Source organism: Sinocyclocheilus grahami, unplaced genomic scaffold, assembly GCF_001515645.1.
Source record: "Sinocyclocheilus grahami isolate Dianchi unplaced genomic scaffold, SAMN03320097.WGS_v1.1 scaffold16.1, whole genome shotgun sequence".
NCBI classification, from domain to species: domain Eukaryota; kingdom Metazoa; phylum Chordata; class Actinopteri; order Cypriniformes; family Cyprinidae; genus Sinocyclocheilus; species Sinocyclocheilus grahami.
The window spans coordinates 117131-124592 of NW_015505195.1; the positions used below are offsets into that span (position 1 = coordinate 117131).

At 35.0% G+C, this 7462-nt stretch overlaps 1 pseudogene; it reads right to left on the bottom strand.

Annotated features, from left to right (window-relative positions):
* Nucleotides 1-5604, bottom strand: part of LOC107603031 (plasma protease C1 inhibitor-like) — a 10772-nt pseudogene extending 5168 nt beyond the window's left edge.
* Between the last annotated feature and the right edge of the window lie 1858 nt (nucleotides 5605-7462).

Here is a 7462-nt window from a genome sequence, read left to right on the forward strand (position 1 = left end):
TGTGTGTGTGTGTGTGTATGTGTATGTTAGACCAGTTTATGTGTTTATGTAGTATGTTAGACTAGTTTAAGTGTTTATGTAGTTAATAAAACCTTACTTGTATCACACTTGACGTGTTCATTGTTTGCTCATAACCGGAGTCACTAATCATGCAGATTTACGCTACAAGCTTTGTAGAATTGTACAGTAAGAAAGTTATTTCCCTTAACCAGGAAATTAACGTTCTTAGAATTGACAAGACAGTTGACCCTGAGAGGTCAGCTAAATATCTACAGTGGATCTAAAATATGAATAGTTAATTATAACTAGTTATGGTTAATTATTCATATTTCCTGTCATGAGCTGATTCGTTACAGTACTTACAAATATATTTAAATACATGACATGTAAGTTTCAATAGAAATGACATTGAAGTATATTTTAGTTTACCATAAATGCTTATCAGTAAATTCGGCAGCACACATTTTTTTAAAAGCAACAGAATTATGAAATTACTTATAAAGATGTACTTAAAGGGGTCATATGATGGGGTCCTTTCTCTTTGGAGTGTTACAAGCTCTTGGTGCATAAAGAAGATCTGTAAAGTTGCAAAGACTAAAGTCTCAAATCCAAAGAGATATTCTTTATAAAAGTTAAGAGTCAGCCACACCTACCTAAAACGGCTCGTTCTAACACGCCCCCACATGTCTACCTCACTATGTGGGAAGATTTGCATAATGCGTTTGTAATGGGTTTTAATGTTTTTGTCTCGTCGCTCCAGCCGGACACGGCATCACACAGTATGGTGAGGGGCATAACATTTCCGTCACACGCTTGAGGTATTCGGCCAATCACAATGCACTGGATAGCTGGCCAATCAGAGCACACCTCGCTTTTCAGACCGATGAGCTTTGCAAAAATCGACGCGTTTCAGAAAGGCGGGGCATAGAGGAGAAACATTATGTACAGTATGTGGAAAATAATGTGTTTTTTTACTTTAAACCACATAAACACATTTCCTTACACCAAATACACAAAATAATGTTCTTTTTAGCAGCATCATATGACCTCTTTAAATCCTAATTAAGTGGGTCAGATACGCACTCTTAAGATTAACTCATTTAATTTCATATAAATTTAAACTAGAACATATTTTCAATTAATTCTAAGTAACATGCAGTTAAGTGTCTGAAAACACTTAATTCTTTTAAATAATATTATTTCCATAATAACTCTCCTTTTAAAGTATTCCTGTACTACTTTTTCACAATGTGAGTGGTTATCTTAGATAATAAGTGTGTGTTTTTCTGTGCTTACCTGGGGAATAAAAGATGGCAGAGGCCATTCCCAGTGTGTCCTTTATTACTTCTTTCAGTTTCTTTGTCTCAAAATGCACACAGAAAAATTCTGAGGGAAGCCTAAGAGCTTCTTCCAGCTGTGTTCTGGTCTCACCTCGAGCACCTTAGAAAGAGGGTGACGCAAAGAGAGAAAAGGAAGAGGCTCAGCAGGTCAACAAATAACAATGTGTAGCGTTTTGGTGACTGTCTGACGTTCCTCCAGCATTTGTCTTACCCAATAGCAGGTTATAAAGAGCTACAGCAATGCTGAGTGGGGAGAAGATCAAGTTGGTTTTGGGTTTTGAACCTTTAAGATCTGCATATACAGAGGTTGAGAATTCTCTGAGTGAGTCCTGCAGAATTGCCTTCCCTGATCTGCTGTCCTGATCCTCACAGGCCTCCCATGGGTCAGTGTGGCCAAAGCAGCGCGGTGGAGGAGGGGCTAAAGAATAAAATGGTAGGTAAAGTAGGTTTTACCTTGAAAAATAAGTCATTTCTTTCCAAAAGGATGTCATTTGAGATTTAAAAATACAGATTATATAAGTATATTCCAACAAAAATGCTCTGCTCTGAAAGTCTCATTTGACATATTCCCAAAAGATAAACTTATTCCAATTATAGATGGTTGTTTTATAGTAGATGACCCGAGTAAATTTATAAATCACATATTTAAAAAAATAACTAATTTCTTTTTTCTTTCACTCTTATATAGTAAGAATAATATTAAAACAAAATGTACAATTTTCCAGATATTTTCCTTATTTTATTCTTAATAAAATGAATGTTGTTTTTAATTTTATTCCTTAAATGTAGAAATAATATAAAAGCATTTGTAAACGTTTGTCTGTTTTAGATTAAATCATTTCTTTATTTTCTTCCTAAATGTAAGAATAATATTAAAACAATTTTATGAATTAAAATAAATAAAATGTATTTTAAAAATAACTTATTTTATTTTAATAATTATTTTTACATTTTATTTCTAAGTAAAGTGCAATAATATTGAAACAGTCTTTTATACATTTTTCTAATTTACTTATTTTGTTTTAATTTATATATAATTTATTTTCTTAATGTAAGAATAATAATAAAACTGAATTTTTACATACATTTTATTTTAAAAATAAATATATTTTTTTAATTATTATTTTTTATTTGCATTTTAAATAAGTGTCTGAAAGGAGTACCTTCCACTTCCAGCGCTACTGACAGCATCTGAGTTGTATTAGTTATGACACAGTGGTACATCCCAGCATCTTCCTCTCTGGTCTGACTCATTTTAATCGCCCAGTCCTGTTCTTTAGAGCTGATGTCCCAGAAAACCCTCTGAGGTGTCTTGTCCTCCTCTTGGTCGTCTGTGTCTTTGTCGGGCATGAGAAGCATATCACCTTTTTCTGTTTCTCGTTTCCAGAAAACAGGGTGTTTTTCTGTCTCTCTGGAAGAGAAAAATTTAGCAACCTTGCACGGAAGTATCACATCATTCCCAGCTACTACCCTGACGACCTGCCATTCCTGAAAGGGTGGGGGCGCTAAGAAAGAAAAGGGGTCAGTTTATTAATTGACCTCTGAGATTCACAGTCATCAATGCAAGAGATCCTTCTAACCTTTCACACGTATCGTGAATGTTCTCCTCAACCTCACACGATCCTCTCCTTTATAGCCATCCTGAACACACTTGTACTGTCCTTCTTGGGTGGTTTTTATGTTTCTGAGGTTCAGGATTTTTCCTTTCTCCTCAAGTGTGAGCTGCTGCTGTGTGTGAGCAGACGTGAAGCTCCAGGTGTATGTAGAGTCAGCCAGCACAGGAGCATCGTCAGGAAGACAAGTAAGGGGAATGCTGAAGTTTAGCAGAACAGTTATGTCACAGGTAGACAGGGAAAGCTGAAGAAATGGGAAATTGTAAAGCCACCATTAAAGTGTCATAAAAGTGGTTTATATGATTTGTGTGTTATATATTAAAGTCCTCTGAGGCCAGTGAGGAACAGACATTGGACACATCAAAAGTCATCCCGTTGTTGGTTATAAGTGATGTAATTTTCCTACTATTTCTATACAATTTGAATTAATATTTTTAAATAGTATAAGTTTTAGTATAAGTTTTCATTTTAAATTTTGATTAAACGTTTGGATTTGATTTTAAATTTTTGAATTTATTTGTTTATTATATTGTTTTTTTTTGTCAAATTTTTTCAGTTGTAGTTCTAGTTATTCTAGTACATCAAGTTAAACTACATTTAAATGAGAAATGTTGGCTGAAATAAAATGTTTTTTTTCATATGGTAACTTTTTTTATGGTTTTAGTTTTAAACTATCTGTTTTGCCATGCCGAAGTAAGCTATTTTCTTTGAATTATGTCTGAGAATTACGATTAGGTAAATACTGTAACTAGAACGGAAAAAACTCTTTGAGCTACAAACCATGATTATGATAATACATTAAAAAATAATATAACAAATATCAGTTTGCAACATTTAAACACATTATTTTCCACATACTGTACATTATTGTTTCTCCTCTATGCCCCGCCTTTCTGAAACACGTCGATTTTTACAAAGCTCATCGCTCTGAAAAGTGAGGTGGGCTCTGATTGGTCAGCTATCCAGTGCTTTGTGATTGGCCGAATACCTCATGCGTGTGACGGAAATGTTACGCCCCTTACCATGCACACACACGAATATTTGGTTTGAACTGTTCTGGAACAGTGTTGTAAATACAACTTAACCACTGATTTCTAGTTGTGTCCTCTTTTGGAAGACCAAACAAAGTAGTTTCGCTTTCACAACAAAAAACACAGCGTCTTCACGACATGGCGGCGGCGGCAACAATACTACAGCGAGAATCAAAGTTACGATTTCTTTCTTTGCGTGAACATTTGGGCGGTGTTATGCAAACCTTCCCACATAGTGACGTAGACATGTGGGGGCGTGTTTAAACGAGGCGTTTTAGGGGGGCGTGGAGAAGTCTTAACTTTGATAAAGAATATCTCTTTGGGTTTGAGACTTTAGTCTTTGTAACTTTAGGGATCTTATCTATTCACAAACAGCTTGTAACACTCCAAAGAGAAAGGAAAACTTGAAATCGCATCATATGACCCCTTTAAGATAATAGATTAAAATAATATGGTAAGACACACCAGTTTGCAATATCAAGCTGAAAAATAGCTGCCCAGATAGCAAGAACGTTTGGGCCAGATGTGGCTGATAGTTGTCACATTTGGCCTAGGTATGACATGACGGAGCACATATGGACCAAACTTTCACCATATGTTTTGCCATGGCTTTAGAATAGGAGGGAATTTTCTTTTGGGTGACTATTTGTTTTTGAGGAATATGGCCCAGATGACAGCACACAAATGCTGGCACACTGTGGAATACGTTAATTTATGGTTAACATAAGCGGATGACACCAGAAGCCAGACACATTCAATTTACAAATGGCCACGCACGCTCTTACAGAAAAATAAGGTGGATAGATTGTGTTCGTCTTGAAGCGGCGCTGCACAGACCGATTGTTGTATGCAAGCCAGGGTGCGATTTAAAGGGGGGGATGGGGGGGATTTTTTCCCCCTTCTGGTCTATGTATCCCTGCCTCTGCTGAATTATTTTTATCCCCGGTGGATAATAATAATATATATTCTAACCAGCACGCATCTCGCAGTGATCACCAGTAATAGCTCCTGTGCAGATTTTGCTAATCTCAAACAAGCCTATTAGTAAAAGTGGTCACATGATTAAACAAATTATTAGTAGTCCCCATTGACTGGTAGTCACATGAAAATTTTCATTTTTCTACCACAAAATATTATGTAAACATCTTATCATTCGTTTACTTTCACCTGCATGGAGCAACAGGAGGACATAATACATGGTGTTGGATTCAATCCTGGAGAGAAAAGAAAAACAATTCTGTAAGTTATAGTCTCAACACAACCATCTGATATTCACCATTATGTCTAAAAAAACAAACAAACAAACAAAAACCACTCACAATACTAAAAATGCAAAACACTGAAATGCATATTAATAACCTTTCAAGTAATTGGACAGCATGGCAAAACATTTTTGTTTATTAATATTCAGAATACAATATTGCCTATAGGCCTGTTGGCGATTGCTAATATAAATGTATTGTAAGAAATGAGAAAGGGAATATAAAGCTTTTTTTTTTTTTGTAAGACAGAAAAACAACTTACGCAGATATAATTCCAAATGGAAAGAGGCTTCAATCCCATGAAATCTGTCTGTTTGGCACTTCTGTCTGGTCCTCTTGCTTTGTTTTCTTTCCACTGCTAATTGGTAAATCATTACACAGATGTTTGCTATCATGTTGATTCTTTATGTACATAGATCCTTGATAGAAATCTGACTGATTTACAGAAAATCACGTCCAAAGTCTCTTCAACAGAAAAAAAAATAAAAGTGGGCCATGTTAGTTTTCAGCTCATGCATGAATGCTGGAGGTGTAATGCTTGTCATTCATTGCATTAGCTCAAAACGATCAAATTAGCACAACTTGATATGTTCTGTTTACACATATATATCACTTTATTCACTTTTTCTCATTTAATTGACTGCACTTTTTGACTCCTATAATGATTGTTAGCTTATAGAAGGACCTAGAGGTGTCCATTTTCCTTTTAATTTGCTCACAAGGTCAAGATTCTTCCGTCAGTTTTGGTTGTTTACATGCATTTACTTATCCTGTGGCGCTGAAAGTTGAATATGAATAGATTATTAAAATGCTAATTCATTCAAACGTTTCAGATCAAATTTTGTCAGACTTTATGTCTGAAGTGTTTTCTCAAAGAATAATTAGCAATGAACATTTTATTCGGGTATGTTTTTCTTTCTTCAATACCATTTCACCAATGCTAATAATAATGAAATATGTTTCTGATAGAAACTTTGGCAACAAAAATAGACAATGTTGCCTGGTCTTTTTTTCAGAGCTAAAAGGGCATGTTTAGCCTGACCACAGTGCCCAGGAGAGTTGGTCCATCTCCAGAACGGGGGAGTGAGCAGTATTATCAGACTGACGCAGAAGGAAAAATAGAGTATTGTGATGTCGGCTGTATTTCTTATCTGAGACCCAAGCAGCTGTAAGTTTGTTTCAGCATTATAAAACCATCTCCATCTCTCACATCTGAAAAAAGGTGATGCTGAGACTGCAAAAATGGTCAAGGCCTGGGAAACACATTTGTTGAAATTCTACACTGATGGTATCAAGAGTGGCATTCAGTTCAAAAGGGGTCAGTGAGTTTGTTTGTTTGTTTAAAGAAATTAATTATTTTATTCACCAATGATGCATTGAATTGATCAAAAGTTTTAATGTTAGATTTCTATTTCAAATAAGTGCTGCTTTTGAACTTTTTATTTCTCAAAGAATCTTGAAAAAAATGAATCACAGTTTCCACAAAAATATTAAGCAGCACAGTTGTTTTCAACATTGCTAATGTTTGCTTGCCACCAAATCAGCAGATTAGACTGATTTCTGAAGGAGCATGTGACACTGATGACTGGAGTAATGGCTGCTGAAAATTCTGCCCTGCCATCACAGGAATTAATTACACTTAAAAAAAATATTACAATAGAAAACAGTTATTAAAAATATTTAACACAATTACTGTTAATAAGTGGGAGTCTCCTTTAAAAAAAAAAAAAACAACAAATAAAATCTTACTATTCCCAAACTTTTGATGATTTCACAATCACAATGATGCAAATGATATCAGAGCCCTCAGATTATGAAAATCTCTTTGATATACAACTTCATACATAAATAAAATGAACGGACCATATGCCACTTTTCCTTAAAGAGCAGATCTTATCACAGCTCAAGGGCAGAGAGGGGGTCGAGAAAGAGCGTTTTCAGCTGGACAAACCTCACATAGAACGATACATGACTAACTTTGATTATCTCTGCAGTGTTACATTACCTGTGTTATACACTCATCAGTGATTTTACATGAAGAATCTCCTTCAAGATGGGGAGTAATTCCAGTAGCTTTTATTCAGTTCTGTAATATTTTCTAATTGTTTTAAACAAGCTAACAAATTACAGATGCTAATAGTCACTGACAGCAGCTTACAGAATTGTATCATGGCTGTGAACAGCAATTGTAATTAGTTTTATATATATATATATAT